This window comes from Callithrix jacchus, chromosome 12 (genome assembly GCF_049354715.1).
Source record: "Callithrix jacchus isolate 240 chromosome 12, calJac240_pri, whole genome shotgun sequence".
In the NCBI taxonomy this organism is placed as follows: domain Eukaryota; kingdom Metazoa; phylum Chordata; class Mammalia; order Primates; family Cebidae; genus Callithrix; species Callithrix jacchus.
In genome coordinates, this window is record NC_133513.1 from 67,437,558 (window position 1) to 67,461,476 (window position 23,919).

Sequence of the window (23,919 nt, forward strand, 5' to 3'; positions counted from 1 at the left end):
ATGCATGGAATTTAAAAATCTTCCAGACTCTGTGGAAGGGCCATGTGTATGTTTGGGGGCATATCTTCCAACACTCAGCCAGGCAACTGATGACTCCGCATTTGCCTTCACTTCCTGCTTGTGCAGAGCCATGAGGTCAGTCAGAGATAAGGTCTTAGGGCTTTCTCTGGTCTTTTCTGAGTATGTACATTGCCTTGGGCATGCGTGTGGACGTCTAGATTTCCAGAAGTAATCAAAGCCCATATGTAAATCTCATTCTCCTGGCTTTCTTCTCAAGATTTTGGTTAGTGTATTGTTTGCTACAAATGTTATCCATTGTCTCAGGTAGCAACTAAAATGTTTGCCTGGAAATATTTTTGACAAATGACCTGTGGGTAGTGGATTTAGCATTTAGTTACTCAATTACGCAAAATAAAGATAAGCCTTTTGAGTGGGTCTTTCGGGAAGCCATCAGACAGATCATATAAAGACAATTTTTTTCAAGTGAGGTCTGTCTGTTCTTTGTGTTACCAAGAATGTGGGCTATTTTTTTTTTTTTTTTTTGAGATGGAGTTTAGCTCTTGTTACCTAGGCTGGAGTGCAATGGTGCAATCTTGGCTCACTGCAACCTCCGCCGCCTGGGTTCAGACAATTCTCCTGCCTCAGCCTCCTGAGTAGCTGGGATTATAGGCACACGCCACCATGCCCAACTAATTTTTCATATTTTTTAGTAGAGACGGGCTTTCACCGTGTTGACCAGGATGGTCTTGATCTCTTGACCTCGTGATTCACCGGCCTTGGCCTCCCAAAGTGCTGGGATTACAGGCTTGAGCCACCGCGCCCGGCAAATGTGGGCTATTATTTTTAAGGGTATTGCTTAACTGGGGAGTAAGGGATGGGTCTAGGGAAAGATAAAATGCCACAAAGCTCGCTGTTATTACCAATATTCATTTGTTTTTCTTGAAAAACAGAAAGTTCCCTTGTGCCTCTTCCCAATCCATTCATCTCTCCCATCCAACCAGAAGAAATATTGATGTGATTTATATCTCCATAGGCTAATTTTACCTATTCTGAAACTTCATATAAGTGGAATCATAAATTATGTATGTTTAAAAAAATTAACCTTTTTATTTTGAGACAATTTTAGATGGATTCACAGGCAATTATAAACAATAATAGAGAGATTCTGTGTAAAATTTACCCAGTTTTCCCCAATAGTAATGTCTTGCAAAACCATAGTACAATATCGAAACAAGGATATTGACATTAATACAGTCAAGATACAGAACATTTCTATTACCACAGGAATCCCTCCTGTTATTTTATAGACACACCCACTTTCCTCCTAACCCCTCCATATCATTAATCCCTGGCAATTACTATTTTTTCCTCTATTTCTATAATGTCATTTTAAGAATATTACATAAATGAAATAATATAGTATGTAACCTTTTTGTTTGGTTTCTTTTTCACCGTATATAATTCTCTGGATATTTGTTCAAATATTGTGTGTAACCACAGTTGATTTCTTCAAATTGCTGAGAAGTTTTCCAAGGTATGAATATACTGCAGCTTGTTTAAGCATTTACTCATTTAAAGACAGCTGAGTTGTTTCCAGTTTTGGCTATTACGGATAAATCTGCTATAGACATTCATGTACAGGTTTTTGTGTGAAAAGAAATTTTCGTTTCTCTTGGGGATGCACAAGATTGCAATTTCCAGGGAAACCATCTGTGTCTGGATATTTCTTTTTTGGGAGTTTTAAAATTATGAATTAAACTTTCTTAATAGTTATATGGCTATTCATATTATCTATTTCATACTGAATGACTTGTAGCGTTTTGCGTCAAAAAAAAAAAAAAAGATCCATTTTGGCTGAGTGTGGTGGCTCATGCCTGTAATCCCAGCACTTTGGGAGGCTGAAGTAGGTTAATGGTTTGAGACCAGGAGTTTGAGACAAGCCTGGGCAACATGGAGAGACCCTATCTCTATAAAAAATACAAAAATTAGCCGGGTATAGTCTCATTTGCCACACAGACAGTTTAAATTTTTATGTAATTACATTTCTTAGTGATTTGTTATGTAGTTTTCACTTTTCCTTAAGAATAACTCCCAGGTCTGAACTTATGCAAACATTCTCCTAACATTTTCTATTTTCATTGTTTACTTACTTTCTGAGTATGCATTTAAAACTTTAGTTTGCCTGGAATTTATGTTGGTATACAAAGGAAATATGGCTATAATTTTATGATTGTTATTGATCCCAGAAGGATAATTAGCAAAATGTATCAAACAAATCTTTTCCCTAAAGAAACTTGCCTCTTATTTCAAAAATTAATCTTCTTCTCTGCTACTGATTTGGTTTGTTTTCTTTGTCATATATTTAATTTTTATACATTTTAGACTATTTTATTCTACTGGTCTTTCGATTCTTGCCACCAAAACCATAGTATTTAATAATTGTAATTAATAATATTTAGCTTAGCACTTTTCATAACTTATCCTTCATTGTTTATTTTTCTAGACATATTCTATTATTTGCTGTCAGAAAAAAAAGTTCTGTTGATATTTCATTGCTTTTACATAGCATTTTTTCTTTTTTCTTTTTTTTAATTTTTTTTTTTTAATCTTAAAATGCCTAAAGCACCCAGTATTCCCAGGTGCTCTCCCACCCAAGTACTAACTAGGCCCAATGCTGCTTAGCTTCCAAGATCAGATGAGATTGGACATGTTCATGGTGGTATGGCCGTAGACTTCTCTTTTCTTTTTCAAGTTGTCCTCAGTCTATAATACGTAGCAATTATTTATGAATGGAAAACTCCATGACCTTTAATTTTCTTGTCTAGATATATGTCACATTTATTCATTTATTGAAATTTTGCTTCATGATCCACCTTCAACAAAGTAGTTTTCTTCATATTGTACACAGAAAGTTTTATTAACATATTTTTGGGCAATTAGCAAGGCACAGTGGTTCATGCCTGTAATTCCAGCAACTCAGGAAGCTGAGATCACTTGAGCCCTGTAGTTTGAGGCTGAAGTGAGCTATAATTGCACCACTGCACTCCAGGCTGGGTGACAGCACAAGACCCCATCTCTTTAAAAAAAAAGAAATTTTTGGTAATTAATTAACCGGGGAAGTAGGAATCAGATCTTTATATCACATACTCCAAATAAATTTCAGATGAGTTAAATAGCTGTGTATAGAAAAAGAAATGATAAAAACTACTCAAAAATTTAAGTAAATATTTATCAGAGCTTAAAATAGGCAAGGATTTCCTTTGCAAAAAATGCAAAGGAAGCATCTATAACTTTGATTGCATGAAATTTTTGAATAGAATAAAAAAGTTGATGGCAAAATCCTGGGAAAAAATACTGATACATATATAAAGAACAAATGATAGGCTGGATGCCATGGCTCATGCACCCAATCCTCTCATCCTAGGTGAGAGGATTGCTTGAGCACACGGGTTTGTTACCAGACTGGATAACATGGCAAAATCTTGTTTGTACAAAAAATAGACCAAAAAAAAAAAAAGTAGCCAGCTGTGGTGGCATGTGCCTATAGTCCCAGCTACTTGGGAGGCTGAGGTAGGAGGATCACTTGAGCCTGGGAGGTTGAGGCTAAAGTGAGCCATGATCATGTTGCTGTACTCCAGCCTGGGCAGCAGAGCGAGATCCTGTCTCAAAAAAAAATAAAAAAATAAAAAAGGTAAATGTCCTTTGGTAGGTTATATCATTGTTCCTAACTCCTTACATTCTGTCTGCAAGAAAATTACAAATTGCCTAGTTTATCATGTGACTTGGCAAAGCCTCCAAGTAAAATATGTGGAATAAACATATAGGCTTTTTTGATGTTATAATTGGCCTCAGGACTTGCTTTAGCCAATGGAAATTTAGCAGATATGATAAAAACAGAGGCATTACATATGCTTGCATGGTTTGCTTTGGTCTCTTATGCTTCTGCCATCTGTCTTGGGATGAGCATGTCCTGAGAAGACACTGGTCCCAGATTGAGAGATGTGGAGCAGACCTGTCTCCATGTAAGCTCAAAGCAGAGGTCCCCTGCCATTCTACAGGTCTACAAAGAAGACATGACATTTGCAATTGTAAGCCACTAGCATTTCTTCAGTTGTCTGGAGAACTGTGATGGAAATACAGTCACTGATCAAGGACTTTCACAATTAATCAAGGAAGTTCTGAAAACTTCAATTGAAAGTAAGCAAAAACAAACAAACAAAACTCCAAAAAGCAAGACTAGCTTAATATCCGTCTCCATCTTTTTCCCTCTCAGTCAATCACTGTCTCACTCTCACACATATGTAGGCACAAAATGTAGAATGCCAACAAACACTCAGAACAGTGTTCAATCTAATGATCAAACATATTCAGATTCAAATACCACTGACATCCTTCTGAACTTCTCAACTTACTGCAATGGTAGTTTCAACTAGAATATTGCAACTGGAGTTGAAACTACCATTTTCAAAAAATAAAAGAAAGAAACTATCATTTTCTCCCTCTCTTTTTTTTTTTTTTTGCAATAACTGATGAATTGGTCTCTCCTAATCTACTCTGTTTGTTCATTAATTCATATTTGCTCTTTTTTTTTTTTTCTAGACAGAGCTTTGCTCTTGTTACCCAGGCTGGAGTGCAATGGCGCAATCTCGGCTTACTGCAACCTCTGCCTCCTGGCGATTCCCTCTGCTAAGGCGATTCCCCTGCCTCAGCTCCCGAGTAGCTGGGATTGCAGGCACCCACCACCATGCCAGACTAACTTTTTGTATTTGTTGTAGAGATGGGGTTTCACCATGTTGGCCACGCTGGTCTTGAACTCCTGACCTCAGGTGATCCACCTGTCTTGGCCTCCCAAAGTGCCTAGCCTCATTCTCTATATTACAGCTAAGAAGGCATGTTTCAAAATTCAGATCCAATCATGTGACCCCTATTCAAAACTCCCTAGCTGTCTCTTGACCATTATCTTAAACCACTCTCATAATAGTCTACCCATTTTTTTCAGTGCATTGATCTCAGTTTGTAATATTTTAGTTTTCATAATTTGTTCAATATCTACTACTTATACCACATCACACACACCAAGAGATCAGAGATTAGTTCTGTTTTTGCTTGCCACTGTATTCCTAGATAGACACTTGATAAATATTTGTCTAATCATTTAATGAACATTATTATTTTATAATTAATTGGGATGACGAAACAAAGTTAACACTCAGTGTTGGCAAAACTACAATAAAAGAGACACTCTCAGAAAATGCTGCTAGCATTTTAAATTAATGTTATCCTTCTGCAGGAAATTTTCATAACTTACCAGATTTATAGTATTCATGCCCTTCAACTCAGTCATTTAACTTTTAAGACTTTAATCTGCTATAATAATTAAGGAGGCATTCAACAATTATGGAAAATGAAACAGTATATATTATAGAAAAAATGAGAAGAGACCCAATATTTATTAAATTGTTAGATTAAGATATGACCAAATGATAGGAGATTATGTAGCCATGGAAAACTGCTCATGATACTGTTTAGTGAAAGGAAAAAGAAGATGCAAAATAAAATATTTAAAATTACTTGTACTATGTAAAACCAAATCAAATAAATATACATTCATATAAACCTGAAAAAAAATCTAAATTTGAGTAAGATTAAATTTAAGAACAAATTTAAAAAATGTATTTATAATGTTTATCATCATGTTTTCTTTAACAGAAGCATATGGTTTTACAATTATGAAAAATGATCTGAATAAAACTGATAAAATACTAGTTTGTGCATTTTAACCTACTGTTTTTGGTATGTTTCTGTACTATCAGACTATAGTTTTAGTATAATTTTGAGTATTTTACTTGAATGCACTTTAGTATTACATATTTATCTCACCTCTAGACATCTCTATTAGCTATTCGATTAATTAATGCCATTTTCATTTTTTTTTTTTGAGATGAGTCTTGCTCTGTCGTCCAGGCTGGAGTGCAGTGGCTCGTTCTAGGCTCACTGCAACCTCTGCCTCCCAGGCTCAAGAGATTCTCCTGCCTCAGCCTCCCAAGTAGCTGGGACTACAGGCATGCACCACCACGCCTGGCTAATTTTTGTATTTTTAGTAGAGACAGGGTTTCACCATATTGGCCAGGCTGGTCTCGAACTCCTGACCTTGTGATCCACCTGCCTCTGCTTCCCAAAGTGCTGGGATTACAGATAAAAGCCACCATGCCTGGCCATCATTTTCATTTTTTTACTTGTTGGTTTTCTAAACATATAGTCTGCAAAACTATAGTTAGGGAGTGGGCTAAACTGCTATAAGAAGGAGACCCCAAAACATAATCCAGAGTTGAGTGGTCCAGAAAGTTGGGTGGCTCTGGTTTACTAGAAAGTCAAGGACTCAATTTCTTCCATCTTGTTCTATTTTCTGGGGTTGTCTTTATCTGATCAATTCTGGGTCACATTCCAGTCTATAGGATAACGGAAAGAATAGAAGCAGAAGATCATTTCCTTTAAAATAAGTGACATTGAGGTTGCAAAAATCACTTCAGCTCATCTTCCATTGTTTACAACTTAGTCAGATGGTCACGCCTAGCTTTAAAGGAGTCTGGATAATATAGTCTCTAAATGGGCCCCATAAGGTTAGTGAACATACTGTTACTATACAGGGAAGAATAAATTTGGAGGGACAACTAGAAGTCTACACCTTGGGTCAAATCACATGATGCATAGTGCTAGATTATTCTTTAGAATGGCTGTAAAAGTTTAGGACTTCTCTAGCATTTTATCATGGTGACTACTGCACCATCATTTCCAGCACTGAGTCTTATAATTTAAAAATTCACCATTTATAGATCAAAATGGTAATTTTTGTTTTAATTTGCATGAAGTTGAACTTTTTTCTTTTTTCTCATTTGTATCTCTTTTTCTGTTTGGTTAGCTATTGTGATGTTAAAAAAAACACATCCACAAGTTCCCTGATACTCTTTCTTTACAAGATAGAGCTTAATTTTTCTCCTCTTGAGTACAGATTGGAATTAGCAGCTTGCTTCCAAGGAGCAGAATGTAGTGGAAGCGATGGTGTGTGATTTCAAGACTAGGTTATAAAAGGCATTCGTGGTTTCCTTTTTGCACTCTTTCTTGGTTTACTTTCTTTGGGGGAAGCTAGCTGCCATGTCATGAGTTCTCTCAAATGGTCCTGCATGGAGGTCTCCGGGATGAGGAAGTGAGACCTCCTGCCAATAGCCTTGTGAAACAGATGCTACTTGGTCATATTGTATTATCCTTTCTACATATTGCTGCATAAATTCAGCTGGTTAATAGTTAATTTGGAACTTGCATTGATTTTCATAATTAGGCTGATCTGCAATCTTTTTCTTTCTTACAAAGCCCTTGTCAAGTTTTAGTATCCAGATTACTTTTTTTTTAATAAAAGAAGTTGAAGGATATCCCTCTTTCTCTATTATTTAGAAAATTTTATGTAAGATTGGCTTTTTTTTTTCTTAAATAGTTGGCAATATTAGCTGATAAATACATCTAGACCTGGAGTTTCCTTATGAGGAGATTTTTAATTTTTTTTATTATTTATTTATTTATATATAATTTTTTTGTTTTTAGAGACGGGTTTTTACCATGTTGGCCAGGATGGTCTTGATCTCCTGACCTCGTGATCCGCCCGCCTTGGCCTCCCAAAGTGCTGGGATTACAGGCATGAGCCACCGCGCCCAGCCTTATGAGGAGATTTTTAATGACAGATTCAATTTCTTAATTGTTAGAACTATTCACATTTGTATTTCTCACAAAACTTGTGGAAAGTTTAATTCTCTAGAGATTTGTTCATTTCATTTTTAAATTTTTCAATTGCATCAGAAGAAAGTTACTTTTTTAATGTAGGACAAAGTATAAGGGAATATTTCCCTCTTGACTCTTTCTATTGTTTAATTTTCCTTCTCTATTTTTATCTTTACAATTCTCCCCATGGCTTTATTAATTTTATTAGTTTTTCATGTAGCTAACTTTCAGATTTGTTAATTTGTATATGTTTGTTTTATATTTTATTAATCTCTGCTCTTTATTATTTCTATTTTCTACTTTCTTGGAGTCCATGTTGTCTGCCTTTTGTAATTTCTTGAAGTGGATTTTTAGTTCGTTACTTTCAGCATTTTTTATTTTCTAACCTGTGCATTGGAGAGAAGAAATTTTCTTATAAACACTGTTTCACTTGTATCTCATGTGTTTTGATTTGTAGTGTTTTTATCACTGTGCAGCGAGTCCACACTGTTTCCTAATTTTTATTTTTATTTCTTCATGGATTTACATGCTAAAGTTGTATTTCTTTTTTTCCTCTTCGATAATTTACCTTAAAAGTTCTATTTCTTAACTTTCAAAGATGTGGGGCTGTGTGATTATCCTTATTTTGTACTTTTAGTTTAATTGTATTATAGTTACTAGAACACACTCTGTATGATTTCAAGCTTTTGAAGTTGTTGAGACTTGCTCTGCAGCCTAACTTATAATTAATTAATATGAGGTCTGAATTTGTGAGGTAGCACTCTTCTTAGTCCAATAGATTAAGTCCTTTAATTGTATTGTACACATTTTGTATATACATATTAAAACATACTGATTTTTTTTTTTTTTTTTAAGCAGAGAACACAACTACGTACTGATTTTTATTTTTTTTTAAGATGGGGTTTCACCATGTTGGTCAGGCTGGTCTTGAACTCCCGACCTCAGATGATCCACCCACCTTGGCCTCCAAATACATACTGATTTTTAACTGCTTTTTCTATAGGTTACTGAGGGAGATATGCTACATTCTTTCATTATAATTGTGTATTTTTCCTCTTATCTACTTTTCCCAATTTTGGTTTGATATATATTGAAGTAATATAATTAGGTACACACAAATTTAGGGTTGTTATTTATTCCTAATATCTTCTTTAATTTGAAGTGTTCCTATTTATTTTTGGTAGTGCTTATTTCTCCAAAGACAATTGCTCTGATAGTAATGTTAATTTTTACATGGTATATCTTATTTCACTGATTACTTTCAATCTTTCTGAATCTTTGTGTTTTAGATGTGTCTCTTATAAAGAGCAGAGATGGGGCCAGGCGCGGTGGCTCAAGCCTGTAATCCCAGCACTTTGGGAGGCTGAGGTGGGTGGATCACGAGGTCAAGAGATCGAGACCATCCTGGTCAACATGGTGAAACCCTGTCTCTACTAAAAATACAAAAAATTAGCTGGGCATGGTGGCGCGTGCCTGTAATCCCAGCTACTCAGGAGGCTGAGGCAGGAGAATTGCCTGAACCCAGGAGGCGGAGGTTGTGGTGAGCTGAGATTGCGCCATTGCACTCCAGCCTGGTTAACAAGAGCGAAACTCCGTCTCAAAAAATAAATAAATAAAAATAAATAAATAAAGAGCAGAGCTTTTCAGAATTTGAGTTGACTATCCTTATTTTTAAATTTAGGCTTTCGGGTACACTGGCATTTAACATTTGCATTTAATGTAATTACTTTTATACCCTGATCCTTATCTCTGCTATTCTGTATTACATTTTCTTTTCCTCTTTTTTCCTTTATGTTTTGGAATGAATAATTTTTATTATCACATTGTAAAAATTAGACTTACAGTAGTTACCTTAAAGATGACTATAGGCCTTCTTAATTTATAAAGAAAAATGTTAATTGGCACTTATTTTTTTCCCAGAACGTACAAGGATCTTAAAACACTTAATTCCATTAATTCGCATTTGAGTTACATGCAAGTGTTGTATATTTTATTCTGCTAAGGGGCATTATTAATAGTAGTTGTATTTTCTGTGGCTAGCATTCATTTGTGTGTCTTTAAATACTGGTTTTTGAATTGCTCTTCATTTCTTTCTGCATCTCCAAACTTTCACGCAGAATTATATATAGCCCTTACAATTTCCTTTACGAATGACTTCGGCTGGGTAAGGTGGCTCATTCCTATAATCCTTTGCAAAGCTGAGGTGGGTGGACTGCTTTGAGTCCAGGAGTTTTAGACAAGCCTTGGCAACATAGAGAAATCTTGTCTCTATAAAAAATTTTTAGAAGGCTGGTAAAGTGGCTCATGCCTGTAATCCCAGCACTTTGGGAGACCGAGGTGGGTGGATCACTTTGAGGTCAGGAGTTCAAGACCAGCCTCACCAACACAGTGAAATCCCGTCTTTACTAATAATGCAAAAATTAGCCAGGCATGGTGGCTTGTGCCTGTAATCCCAGCTACTCGGGATGCTGAGGCAGGAGAATCAGTTGAACCCAGGAGGCAGAGGTTGCAGAGAGCTGAGAGGGTGCCATTGCACTACAGCCTGGGCGACAGAACAAGACTCTGTGCCCCCACCCCCCAAAAAAGAAAGGAATTTTCTCAGGTTTTGCTTTGTTTTTATTTTGAAGAGGCAGGTCTCACTGTGTTGCTCAGGCTGACGTGCAGTTGCTCAATTATAGCTCACTGCAGCCTGAATTCTTGGCCTCAAGCATCCTCCTGCCTCAGCCTCCCAGAGTTCTGGGATTACAGGTGTTAAGCCACTGCTCCTGGCTTATCTTTATTCTTGCAACTATTTTTCAGTATTTTACAATTCTAAAATGTTATTTTATTTATTTATTTATTTTTTTGAGACAGAGTCTCGCTCTGTCACCCAGGCTGGAGTGCAGTGGCACGATCTTGGCTCACTGCAACCTCTGCCTCTCAGGTTCAAACGATTTTCCTGCCTCAGTCTCCCAAGTAGCTGGGACTGCAGGTACATGCTGCCACACCCAGCTAATTTTTCTATTTTTAGTAGAGATGGGGTTTCACTATATTGGCCAGGCTGGTCTTGAACTCCTGACCTTGTGATCCACCCACCTCAGCCTCCCGAAGTGCTGGGATTACAGGCGTGAACCACAGCACCTGGCAATTCTAGAATTTTATGTTGGCATTTTCTTTTCTTTTCAAGACAGTGGTATCTCTTCATTGTTTTCTGGTTTCAAATCCAACAATACATTTAATAAACATTTAATGAGCACCTACTGTGTGCCAGGCAGCGTTTCAAACAATGGACCTACAACACTGAGTAAAACAGAATACCAACCACAACAAAACCAGCATCAACAACCAAAAACCAAGACAAATCCAAGAATATGTGCAAAATAGAACTTTTCCTTTAGGCCACATTCAGTGATCCTTATCATTCTTCCTGACTGCTGAACTTTGTTTTCCTTTGTGTGTTTGTCATATCCTACAAGCTCCTACCTGATCTTAGATACGCAGATTACTCTGCACAGCTTTATCAAATACTCTGTGTGGACTACTTTTTTTCTCTTACCTGAATAAACTTTTGCATAGGTTCCATAAGTTTTGTCATAGGCATGTGAATCAGAGCAACTCCATCTTGAATTGGGGCTGGGTAGAATGAGGCTGAAATCTACTGGGCTGCATTCCCAGATGGTTAAGGCATTCTAAGTCACAGGATGAGATCGGAAGTTAGAACAGGATACAAGTTTAAAGACCTTCCTGATAAAACAGGTTGCAGTAAAGAAGCTGGCCAAAACCCACCAAAACCAAGATGGTGATGAGAGTAACCTCTGGTTGTCCTCACTGCTACACTCCCACCAGCGCCATGACAGTTTACGAATGCCATGACAACAACAGGAAGTAACTACCCTAAGTGGTCTAAAAAGGGGAGGCCTGAATAATTTACCCCTTGTTTAACATATCATCAAGAACTAACCTTAAAAATGGGCAACCAGCAGCACTTGGGGCTGCTCTGTCTATGGAGTAGTAATTCTTTATTCCTTTACTTTCTTAATAAACTTGCTTTCACTTTATAAAGTGGCCCTGAATTCTTTCTTGCGTGAGATCCAAAAACCTTCTCTTGGGGTTTGGATTGGGACCCCTTTCTGGTAATAGTTTTATCATCAGTCTTGAAGAAGAAAAGTTTCTAGTAACATTAAGTCCTAAAAAGAGGCTCATTTCAGTAACTGATTTATCCAGCCAGTGTAATAATTGACACCCAGAGTCTCCTTCAGAGTTGTGTGCTCTCCTTCCTTCCAGCATGAGCCTGCTTCAGGTCAGCAAGCCTGCAGCTGGGGATGTGAAATGTGATTGGGTTCTTTCACTTGTCTATGTTGTTCTTCTCTTGCTCTTCACCTGGTTCTTCTGTTCTTTACCTAATTGTCTCTGGCTCCCTCAGGATTGAGGAGAGGGAAGAGAGGTAAGTCTCAGGAAAGGTTTTTGATTACTGGCACAAATCACATTTGGTGACAGTGCCTGCTGAGTATGTAGTATTCTCATTTTGGATTTTTTTTCTCTCTCAGTGGGTTCCTTGCAAAAATATCCATGCTGGGTACCCTTAACTGTAGTTTTCATGGCATAAGAAAGTCCACTCTCTGGCTGGTCACTGAGAATTCCTTCTTGCCCCTGGACTTCCAATGGTCCCTCCCTCATTTGGGTCATTTTGCTCCTTGAGAAACTCTGTTGGGCAAGATTCAGCTGTCTCAGGACAAATCCCTCCTGTTTGATCCCTGCTGATCCACAAGAAACACACATGCATTTTTGTACTGTCATTGGTGAAGATGCAATTTTATTTTATTTTAATTTAGTTTTATTTTTTTGAGATGAGTTTCACTCTTGTTGCCTAGGCTGGAGGCTGGAGTGCAATGGTGCCATCTCGGCTCACTGCAACCTCTGCCTTTCAGGTTCAAGTGATTCTCCTGCCTCAGCCTCCTGAGTAGCTGGGATTACAGACATGTGCTGCCATGCCCAGCTAATTTTGTATTTTTAGTAGAGACGGGGTTTCTCCATGTTGGTCAGGCTGGTCTCGAACTCCTGACCTCAGGTGATCCCGCCCTTCCAAAGTGCTGGAATTACATGCATGAGCCACTGTGCCTGGCCAAAGATGCAGTTTTCTCCCAATGCATCCACACAGTCTTTCTATTCCTTCTGTTACAGGGAAGGGGTCTTAATCTAGACCCCAAGAGAGGGTTCTTGGATCTCACACAAGAAAGAATCCAGTGCACAAGAAAGAGTTCAGGGCAAGTCCATAAAGTTAAGTGAAAGCAAGTTTATTAGGAAAGTAAAGGAATAAAAGAATGGCTACTCCATAGACAGAGCAGGCCTGAGGGCTGCTGTTTGCCCATTTTTACGGTTATTTCTTGATGATATGCTAAACAAGCGGTGGATTTTTCATGTGTTCCCTTCTTAGACCATATAAGTTAACCTCCTGTCATTGCCATAGCACTTGTAAACTGTCATGGCGCTGGTGGGAGTGTAGCCATGCGGACGACCAGAAGTCATTCTCATGGCCATCTTGGTTTCGGTGGGTTTTAGCTGGCTTCTTTACTGCATGGTGTTTATCAGGAAGGCCTTTAGTTTGTGCTGACCTCTGATCTTATCCTGTGATTTAGAATGCCTTAACCATCTGAAAATGCAGCCAGTAGGTCTCAGCCTTATTTTGCCCAGCTACTATTCAAGATGGAGTTGTTCTGGTTCAAATGCCTCTGACACTTCTATTCCAGGAGGTATGTTGGGCTTTTTGAATGATTCTCTTCCAATTCCCTCTCTCACAAGTTCCTCCATCCTTTTCCCCTCATTGGGGGAGGAAGGAATGCACAAAACATCAGCAACTCCAAATACATTTTCTCTATGTTCTTTTACAACTTCAAACCTTTTATATCCTTGTTTTATTACCCCTTTTATATTCTTAGATGGGGTGGTGGGTTAAGTGCCAACAAGTATTTTTTAGCTACCCTTTTGGCAAGTCCTGCCTATATGGCCTAGCACACAAATTAGAATGCCATGAGCCTTGGCACTTGTTGGCCATTAGGCCTCTCCTAAAATGGAGGCAGAAGTTGTTTCATTTTTAACATCCTGTTGCAATGACTGCAAAGTAACTGCATTCTGGCACAGTGAGAAGAAAAACATTGCTATTGAAAACCAAAAACTAACTGCATCTGCTGCTTCTTGTATCTTACAAGAGGAATGCCACAGTTCATTTCAGGGAAGATGGATTTTTATTTATGAAAATAACCTAGTGGATCTCTTTGATTTGAAAAGGTGATTCTAGCAGTTCTGCCAGGAGAGGGTGAAACAAAGAGACTGCTCATTTGTTGTGCTAAATAGGTGAGAGGAATTCTTGAGTTTCCCAGGAAATAGGGGTGTAAGGGGACTGGAAAGGGGACACAGTGGGGGAGCTATAAAGCGATCTGGCAAAGAGGCAGGGCCCAGAAGCCTATTGGGAGGTCAGGGCCCAAGGAGAAAGGATGATTAATGACAGGGATGGTCAGGGAAATTTAAAAACAAGGATGCCTAACATTCACGGTTGAATCTTTCATTAAAAGCGGTATATAGACAGTAACCTTATGTTAGTGGTGGCTTTGGGAAGTTAAAGCAAAAAAGAGCCATGTGCAATGTTTGGGATGACATTAAATGAAGGAAGTAAGCCTTCCAGTGAGCCTAAGAGTCCATTGGGAGTAGGAAGTTATAGTCAGAGCTGAATCCAAGAGTTGAGTCTTGGGAGGCACTAATCTTCCCGTGGTCTTTGATGGAATGGTTGGACACTTACAATTTTTTTGTCATTACAGAAATTTTGGAAAACACTCAAAAATAACCCGTAGTCTACAATGAGAACTTGGTTACTCATCATTTGATTTCATATAGGTATTTTTTTAATTTTTAAGGAGGACTTGGGGCAAAAACATAGGGAGGGCTCATCTGGGTTACAATTGCAAAACAGATATTGGGAAGCTTCTTACAAAGTTCTAGGAATGGTGGTGGAGTTAGTTAATTCACATATCAATAACTTTTCCGATAGCAGAACTATTATCGCTAGAAGACAAAAATTATACAACTTTTTCCATGAAGAAGTCATTTCAATGTCCCCCCGCCATTTCTCCCCAGTGTGAGAGAGATGTGTTTTTGTTTATTTTGTCACATATATTTGAGTTATAAGTGTATATGTACTTGGTAAGGCCTATTGCATAAGGTATGCAGTAGTCTAAGAAACTTGCTTAATTTTCTCTAGGTGTCTGGATCCCTGGAAAGCCATTGCATCAGTTAGGATACTTTCAGTACCCTAAACTGGTTTAAATTAAAAAATACATTTGTGATTTTGCATACAAGAAGTCCAAAGGTGGAGTGGTTCAGGGTTAATTCACTGGTTCTATGATATCGTCAAAGATCCAGGCTCTATCTTTCCACTGTGCTATCTACGGTCAGCGTTTTGACTTGTCCTTAGCTTTGACTCTCATTCATATGACTGGTGTAGACCCAGGTTCCATATTGCAGCATCCACAGGAAAAGAGAGGGAGAATTTTTTCTCTTGTGTCTTCTTGGAGAAGAACACAATTTATAGCCATCCTCAGCAAATTCCTTACCAGAGTCCCTTGGCCAAATTTGAGTCACCTTTTCATGCCTTGTCTGCAAGGAAGGTTAGGAAAGTATCAGGTTTTAAAAAATTTGTCTTGGGAAAGAGGCTTTGCCTAAGGAAGATGTAGGTTGGGAATGACAATTAGTAGGCAACCACTGGCGTCGGAAGAAGTACTTATGATTAAACAAAGGTACTTATTTCTGTTGCATGCTAATGCAATCCTACAAAGTGCTGGGCACATGTGGTCTGCAAAGCAATGCCAACATAGTGCCCTTAAAGCTACTATGCAAGAGCAGCAAGTCCCCAGTAAGGTGCAGCAGAGTTACAGTTGCAAAATAGGTGATTGGAAGGCTTCCTATAAAGTTCTAGGTTCTAGGTTATAAGGTGGTGGAGTCAGTTCATTCACATGTCAATAACTTTTCTAAAAGGTGACCTATTATCTCTAAAAGGCAAAATTATATACCTTCTTCCATGAAGAAATAATTTCAATATTCCCTAATTTTCTCCTAGTACTAACAGTTTATTTGAGAAAGATGTGGTTTTGGTTATTTTGTCAGATATATTTGCACCAGAAAAGGTCTAAGTGTGGGGCAAATAACCCAGGTCTGGGAGTCAGAGGACTGAGGATTGGTCCTGGCTTTGTGCTCTTCCAGCCTGACACCTGTACAACTAACTCAATCTTTAAAAGTCTTGTTATTTTAAATTTTCAATTACCTGTGAAATAAAGATTTTTTTCCTTGCCTTGAAGTAATTTCCTTATATTGCAATAAAACCTCCATTTTCTTTTATGGGTTGCAATCTTGGTGGGTCTGTTTCCTGCTTTACCCTGCCCAAAGAGCAGGTGGAAAATCCCAGCTTCCTTGAACATAAGGTGTGAAAATATGACTCAGGGACCAATGGGCTCAAAAATAGTTTTGACCTCTAGAAACTCTAAAAGAGTTTTTGAAACTCCAGGTGTCCCCAAACAGTACTTTAAAAACCACTAGTGGCCAGGTGTGGTGGCTCACTCCTGGAATCCCAGCACTTTGGGAGCCCTAGGTGGATGGGTCATTTGAGCTCAGAAGTTCAAGAAAAGCCTGGGTGACATGGCAAACCCCAGCTCTATACTTTTTGTAGCTAAGGGTGGGGGTGTATGCGTTGTAATCCCAGCTACTTGGGAGGCTGAGGTGGGAGGAAGCCTTGAGCCCAGGTTGTGAAGGTTGCAGCCAGCTGAGATTGTACCACTGCAACTCCAGCCTGGGTGACAGAATGAGAGAGAGACACTGTCTCAAAAATCAAAAACAAAACCAACCAAACAAAAAAGTTCACTGGTTTAGTTTTTCTTCTATTTGTTATTATTTTTGGCTATAAGAATATATCATAAAATTTTAGTCTTAGAATTTTCTAAGGTTAAATATGTGCATATTTAAATAATAACTCAATCTGTTCTCAGTACTTCTACTGTGTTTTTACTAACTTGTTTTAATTATGCCTGCAAAAATCTCTGTAACATTGTTCTCATCCAATAAATCATTATTTGAAACCCCAAAGTTCTCCTTGAGCTTAACAGAAATACAGTAAGTAGTACATACATGCTCTTGTCTTGTTTTGTATAGTCTGTAAAATTTTTTCCAAAAAAATTTTCTAAATACTTACATTTTATTTATAACTATATTGTTTAGAATTCAACAATAGTACATCCTAAATGAAAATACATTTTCTTTGTTATATATTTTTCTCATATTTCAGGACAGATTGTTGGCTTCAAAAAGAGAATTAAAAGACTCACTTTCTCAACCCACAGATGCTCCATGTATATCTGAAGACGCTGCACAAGATAAAACTGATATGGTAGAGAATTTTCTGATTCATGCAAAGGAGGAATTTGCTTTAAAAAAAAAAACCTGAGGGAAACTCTAAATAAGAAGCAAAAATACGATAACATCTATCTTCCCTTTGGCAGTAGAGGTGAAAATGATTTACATTTTTGTGTCTATGCAACAGAATAGTTTCAAATAAGATTATGGTGCCATTTAAGTTGTGACATCATTTTAAAATCAATCAATCAGAGGTAAAGAAAAAGAAATAGAATATTTTAAATTAGGACATAGTCATGAGCTCTTTCAAAGCCCCCCAAATATTTCTAATAGCTCCATTGAAATATCTTGCAGGATAAATGATCACATCACATTGCCTGGAAAGACACCTACAATAGCCAAGACTAACAAAGTCTGTACAGTTGACATTGTTGAATGGCAGCTGGATGAAGAGTTAGTAAAGAAGTCGTAGCATTGCCACTAACAATGCAATAAGACTGTCGCACCAGCACAAGAGTTAAATCTATTAAAATCCCTGCTTTCTACCCCAACCCTCTTTATGGAAAGCATCTAAGTTTTTTTCCATAAACATATCCTAAATAAAGGAAAAAAAAATGGATGAGCAAAACACAACATAACTCAGGGCCTGAAATCTTCAAGAATTGAAGGGCTATGACCCAGGGGATCAAACTGGAAACTTCCTTCATGGATTTCACTCTTTTATGCAGAATGTATGGAAGCCATAAGCTACCTGGTCAAAGACAACCACTGTTCATGCTTGTACGTGTGTTTTTCTAAATGTTTTCTTGTGAGTAGTTGTGGGTAGGGATGTAAAGAAAATGGGATATTCTATTTTATAGTCTTCTTTACTGAAATCAGAAAATTTAAGTATGTTTTTCTTTTATTTATTTATTTTTTAAAATTTCTTTTCTCACCTCCCTTGCCTGTCAGCTCTGAATATTTTTCTAATAGATATAATTCTGTATCATTTGAAATAGGCATACAATAGTCCATGTGTAAGTAATCCTTTTTTCCCCTTTACTGGTAATGATACAGGATTTATTATATGGATTTGACCTCACGTAACTGTGGGAACTCACCCTCCCCATTCACACAGCAGGTAGCAGGTTCCAGGAGACTTAACAGCTAAACTGCAGAACAACCCACAACCAAAGATGGCAGGACTGTGAGTGGAATAACTGGGGAACATGTTCTATACTCCTTCCTACAGCTCCCAGTGGTATTAAGCTTTTAAGCTCTAGTTGACTTCACATCCTCTATTCATTTATTTTCCTTCCTTGTCTGACTTCCCCACTATCCTGATAATATTTTTTGGAATAATTTTCCAAATAAACTATTTGCACCCGAATCATTTTCTGAAGGTCAGCATCTGAGGAATCTCCAACAAAAATACATGGTAATACCCAAGACCTTATAATTATCAGTGCCTGCATAATTTCAATTTAAATTACCCCACCCTGGGACACCATTGTCTAGCTTTTGAGTTCTATTCCCCCAGTACCACAGCTCCAATGAATCTTCAACCTCATATGAACCAACCAGCCACGGAGCTACTCTCTTTTATTCCCATCACCCATCTGGTAAATAGGGTTAAAAAAAACCTCTCGGGGAATATTGAACAGAACTACATTCAACGTATAACATAATTTGGAGAAAATGAACATCCTTACAATAGTGAATCTACTTTGGATGAGCAGAGATTGGAGGAAGAGAGCCTTCCTCAGCGGGATCCCAGTCTGATTTAAGTGCAGTTGTTGATCAACTCAAGGCTTGGTGGGTGTGATGGTTGATTTTGTGTTAGCTTGGAGGGTGCTTTTGAATGAAATTAACATTTAAATTAGCGAACTTTAGGTAAAGCAGATTGCCCTCCATATTATAGCTGAGCCTTGCCCAGTTGAAGGTCTAAATAGAATAAAAAGACCAGTCTCTCCTAGCAAGAGGGAATTTCTCAGTAGACTGTCTTTGGACTTCGTCTCATCTGCACCACTGGCTCTTCTGGGTCTCCAGCTTGCTGGACCACAGCGCAGGTTTTGGACTTGCTAGCCTCCATAATCACGTGAGCCAATTCCTTATAGTAAATCTCCTATGTATAAAAATATCCTATTGGTTCTACAATGGGCAATGAAATTGACAGAAGAATAAGAGAAAAGATGGAAACAGCAGACTAGTTCTAGTGAGGAAACTTGGAAGTTTCCTCTAGTGAGGACTCTTGGAAGTCCCTGCTGCCAGGACTGGGTCATGGGTAGGAAGAACAGTATGATCATCATTACAGTGGTGCCAGGGTGTCAACTACAGAGACTTCCACATTTTGTATTGAATTTAGTGGATAGTCATGTATCTTGTTTTGTTGAATTCTTGTTTTTAAGAATCTTGCCTGTGGTCCCAGCACTTTGGGAGGCCAAGGCAGGTGAATCATGAGGTCAGGAGATCAAGACCATCCTGGTCAACATGGTGAAACCCGGTCTCTACGAAAAATACAAAAAATTAGCTGGGCATGGTGGCACGTGCCTGTAATCCCAGCTACTCAGGAGGCTGAGGCAGGAGAATTGCCTGAACCCAGGCGGAGGTTGCGGTGAGCCGAGATTGTGCCATTGCACTCCAGCCTGGGTAACAAGAGCGAAACTCCATCTCAAAAAAAGAAAAAGAATCTTAAAATATCTGGCTGGGTGCAGTGGCTCATGCCTGTAATCCTAGCACTACGGGAGGCCGAGGCAGGTGGATCACCGAGGTAAGGAGTTTGAGACCAGCCTGGCCAAAATAGTGAAACCCCGTCTCTACAAAAAATTAGCTGGGCATGGTGGCATCTGCCTGTGATCCCGGCTACTCAGGAGGCTGAGTTAGGAGAATGGCTTGAACCCGGGAGGTGGAGGTTGCAGTGAGCCAAGATTGCACCATTGCACTCCAGCCTGGGTAACAAAAGCGAAACTAAAAAATAAAAGAAAAAATATTTGGATTCATAATTTCATAGGCTTTAAAACTGGTAGCTTAGTGCTATGGTTTTGCAATGTGACTGTTCATTGGATTCACTCAAAGAGCTTAAAAAAACAGAACAAACTTCCTTTCCCCACCAAAGTTTCTGATTTACAAATTTGTGGTAGGGTCTGGGGATCTGTGTTTGGAAAATATATCTCAAGGTTTGCAATAACTTCTCTGGAGATCATCTAGTCCAGTCATCTTTTTGCACATGAGAGAACCCAAAACATGAATGGCTTAAGTGACATAGGTGCTTTCTACACCCTTCCAGGTTTGGTAAGCAGGTACAGGTGAACATACCATCCAGCTTCCAGAACTACAGTTTTCTCTGGGATCTGAGAGTCATCCTTGGGAAACCTCAATAATGGATTCAATGCAATTCAAGAACAACAACAGCAGCAACATAAATGTGCATGCTTTTCTTATCTTTGGTCTCTTTCTCTTAAAATAAGAGTGAATAATATCTGCTTAATTGCTTAATTAAGGGTCTGGTTAGACAGAATCTCATTAAAAAAGAGCAATAATGACTTAAGTTTTCTGTTGGACAGAGAGAGAGAGAGAGAGATGGACACCTCCCGCCCACACACACACGCAGCAGATTGCGTTTCTCTATACAAGTTGAATTTATCTCAGCAACTTCCTCAGTTTTTTAAGAAGAGAATATAAGACTTTGCCAACCTAAGAAAATTTTGTAATTGGTTATTTGGAGCTAAGATCATCTGATTGTCATGCTTAATTGTGGAAATAATGTTTCTTTTTTTCTAATCTCCCAAATCATTGGTAATCTTTCATAAAAGGAATCTATATACCTTCCTGTGATATTTATATCATTTTTTGATTTTAAATTGCCTTTTCTTCACAATAAAAGATTGTTTAAACTTATCAAAATCACTTTGATTTTACACCTACAGTCAGAATCCTAACATTTCGATTTTTGACACTTATAAATGCTTTAATAGATACATGGACAGTAATTTTGTTTGACTTAAATATAATAATCGGGCCCATTTATCCAGGATGACAAGATTTCATTTCCTAATGATCTTTTATTGTAAATTTATTTGATTTCCTTTAATATATTATCTCATTTTTCATAGCCTTTCTTTTTGAAAAAAATATGAATAATTTCTTATGGAATTATGAAGACTTGGCCTTAAGCTGACAGCTTTGAGAAACAGTGAATATCTCCACCCTCTTAAACAAATTATATAGTTTGATAACAGAGTCCTAAGAAGAGGAGAACATTAGTTTATTAATAATTTATTCTAAGAGATATCAAGGATTATACTTTCAGGGGCTCTTGTTTTCTTTACAAAAAATGAGGCCCAAAATAAGCAGGCTAACCTGATTCCAGTTCTGTATTTTCAACTGCCTACTTGACCTCCGTCTGGATGTCTCATAGTCAATTCCTGCTCATTATTTGGTTACAAAACCAAACTTGCCTTCTCCTCTCCAAAACGGCTCCTCTTCCTTTGTTTTTATTTTAATTTTAATAAAATCACCATCTACTCAGTCAGTCAAGCTGAAAACTTCAGACATTTTGGAGATCTCTGTCTCCTAAAAATACTCAATTTGTTAAAACGTCTTGACCCCTGAAACTTCCGAATATTTCTCAAAACTGTGCCTACTTCTCTATATTTTCTGGTCCTCATTATTTTTTTTTTTTTTTAAGGCGAAGTTTCGCTCTTGTTACCCAGGCTAGAATGCAATGGCACGATCTTGGCTCACCGCAACCTCCGCCTCCTGGGTTCAGGCAATTCTCCCGTCTCAGCCTCCTGAGTAGCTGGGATTACAGGCACGTGCCACCATGCCCAGCTAATTTTTTGTATTTTTAGTAGACTGGGTTTCACCATGTTGACCAGGATGGTCTTGATCTCTTGATCTCGTGATCCGCCCGCCTCGGCCTCCCAAAGTGCTGGGATTACAGGCGTGAGCCACCGTGCCCGGCTATTTTTTTTTTTCCTTTTTTATTTGAGACAGAGTCTTGCTCTGTCACCCAGGCTGGAGTGCAGTGGCACGTTCTCGGCTCACTGCAACCTCTGCCTCCCAGGTTCAAGTGATTCTCCTGCCTCAGCCTCCCGAGTAGCACATGCTCCCATGCCTGGCTAATTTTTTGTATTTTTAGCAGAGATGGGGTTTCACCGTGGTAGCCAGGATGGCCTCAATCTCTTGACCTCATGATCCACCCGCCTCAGCCTCCCAAAGTGTTGGGATTACAGGCGTCAGCCACCGCGCCCGGCAGGTCTTCATGATTCTTGTTTGGATAACCATACCGCTCATCATCCACGCTGGTGCAGTAGTGATTTTCTCGGAAATACCCACCGGACTCAGTCCCTGAATATTCTCTTTCTTTTCTTTTCCCCTTTCCCCCTTTTTGACAGAGTCGCACTCTATCACCCAGGCTGGAGTGCAGTGGAGCAGTCTCAGCTCACTACAACATCTGTCTCCTGGGTTCAAGCGGATTTTCCTGCCTCGGCCTCCCAGGTAGTAGGGATTACTGCCACCAAGCCTGGCTAATTTTTGTGTTTTTAGTATAGATGGGGATTCACCACACTGGCCAGGCTGGTCTCAAACTCCTGATCTCAGGTAATCCACCTGCGTCGGCCTCCCAAAGTGCTGGGATTATAGGCTCGAGCCACTGTGCCTGGCCAAGTCCCTGCAAGTCCCTGAATATTCTTCATTGGCTTCCTTTGGCCTACTGTACAAGTCCACAGTCCTCAGCAAGGCATCAAGCCCTTTACGACCTGATTTCAACCTAGCTCTCCAACCTCATCTCTTGCGGCTCTACTCCCTTGCCTCCCCTCCTACCTGAAACTCCCCTCTATCTTCAAAAAGTAGTCAATCATGTCTCCTTTGATGATGTCCCAGCAGAGGTAGCTATGGTGCTATGGTTTGAATGTAACTCTCAAAGTTTATGTGTTGGAAAATTAATTGCTGTTGTAATAATATCAAGAGGTGGGCTTTTAAGAGATGATTAGGCCACAAAGGGTTGACTCTCATGAAGGGATTAATGTAGTTATTGCAGGAGTGGGTTGGTTACCATGGGAGTGGGTTTCTGATAAAAAGAGTGAGTTCGGCCCATTTTGTCTGTCTTGCATGTTCACTTGGTCTTCAGCCATGTTATAACACAACAAGAAGGCCCTCACCAGATGCAGCCCATTGGACTTCTCAGCCTCCAAAATGGTGAGCCAAATATCTTTTCTACATAAATTTGTGGTATTCTGTTACAGCAGCAGAAAACAGACTAAGACACACGCTCTCCACTGTACATTCATACCCTGTGTGTGACTCTTAAGATATTATTTACTCATTACTGTAATCATTCATTTATGTCTTTCTCTGTCATTGATCTGTAAGATCTTCAAGAGGAAGTACCGTATTCTATTCATTGTTTCCTTAGTTCCTAGTGCAATGCTTCCTACATAGTAGTTATATAATGAATAGTCATTGAATGAAGAGTTGAATGATTGAATAAGCTCCAAGGGGCTGTTTAAATTATTTTCTTTTGCTGGGTGTCTTATTCTTGTTTCTGTGAAGCATTAACTGGAATTTGTCGTGTACTGTAATTATATTTGTTGAAATGGCATTTGATCTGTATTTCACAATTCCATGGTTAGAAAAAAAAAGCCAAAATTAGACTGCAATCCAGAAACCTACAGCTGTAGCACAAACACACTCTACTTGCAATTTTAATCATTTTAAAGAAATCTTGTTGCAATATTGTATTTTCTTTTCCCTCCCAGCCCTGCCTCTTCTGTAAACACCATATACATGTTTATTTGT

At 38.5% G+C, this 23,919-nt stretch overlaps 1 long non-coding RNA gene and 1 pseudogene across 3 annotated transcripts in view; one reads left to right on the forward strand and one right to left on the reverse strand.

Annotated features, from left to right (window-relative positions):
* Positions 1-2,614: 2,614 nt before the first annotated feature.
* On the reverse strand, positions 2,615-2,733 carry LOC118146461 (5S ribosomal RNA; annotated as a pseudogene).
* A 14,298-nt stretch (positions 2,734-17,031) lies between these two features.
* Positions 17,032-23,919, forward strand: part of LOC118146327 (uncharacterized) — a 78,945-nt gene continuing 72,057 nt past the window's right edge. Inside the window, exons 1-3 of one of the 3 annotated variants that reach the window (XR_013524959.1) lie at positions 17,032-17,293; positions 22,518-22,722; positions 23,252-23,319. This is a non-coding gene — a long non-coding RNA (uncharacterized LOC118146327). Of the gene's footprint in view, positions 17,294-22,517; positions 23,320-23,919 lie in introns of all 3 variants that reach the window. The other 2 variants (XR_008475528.2, XR_008475527.2) reach the window with 2 other exon arrangements.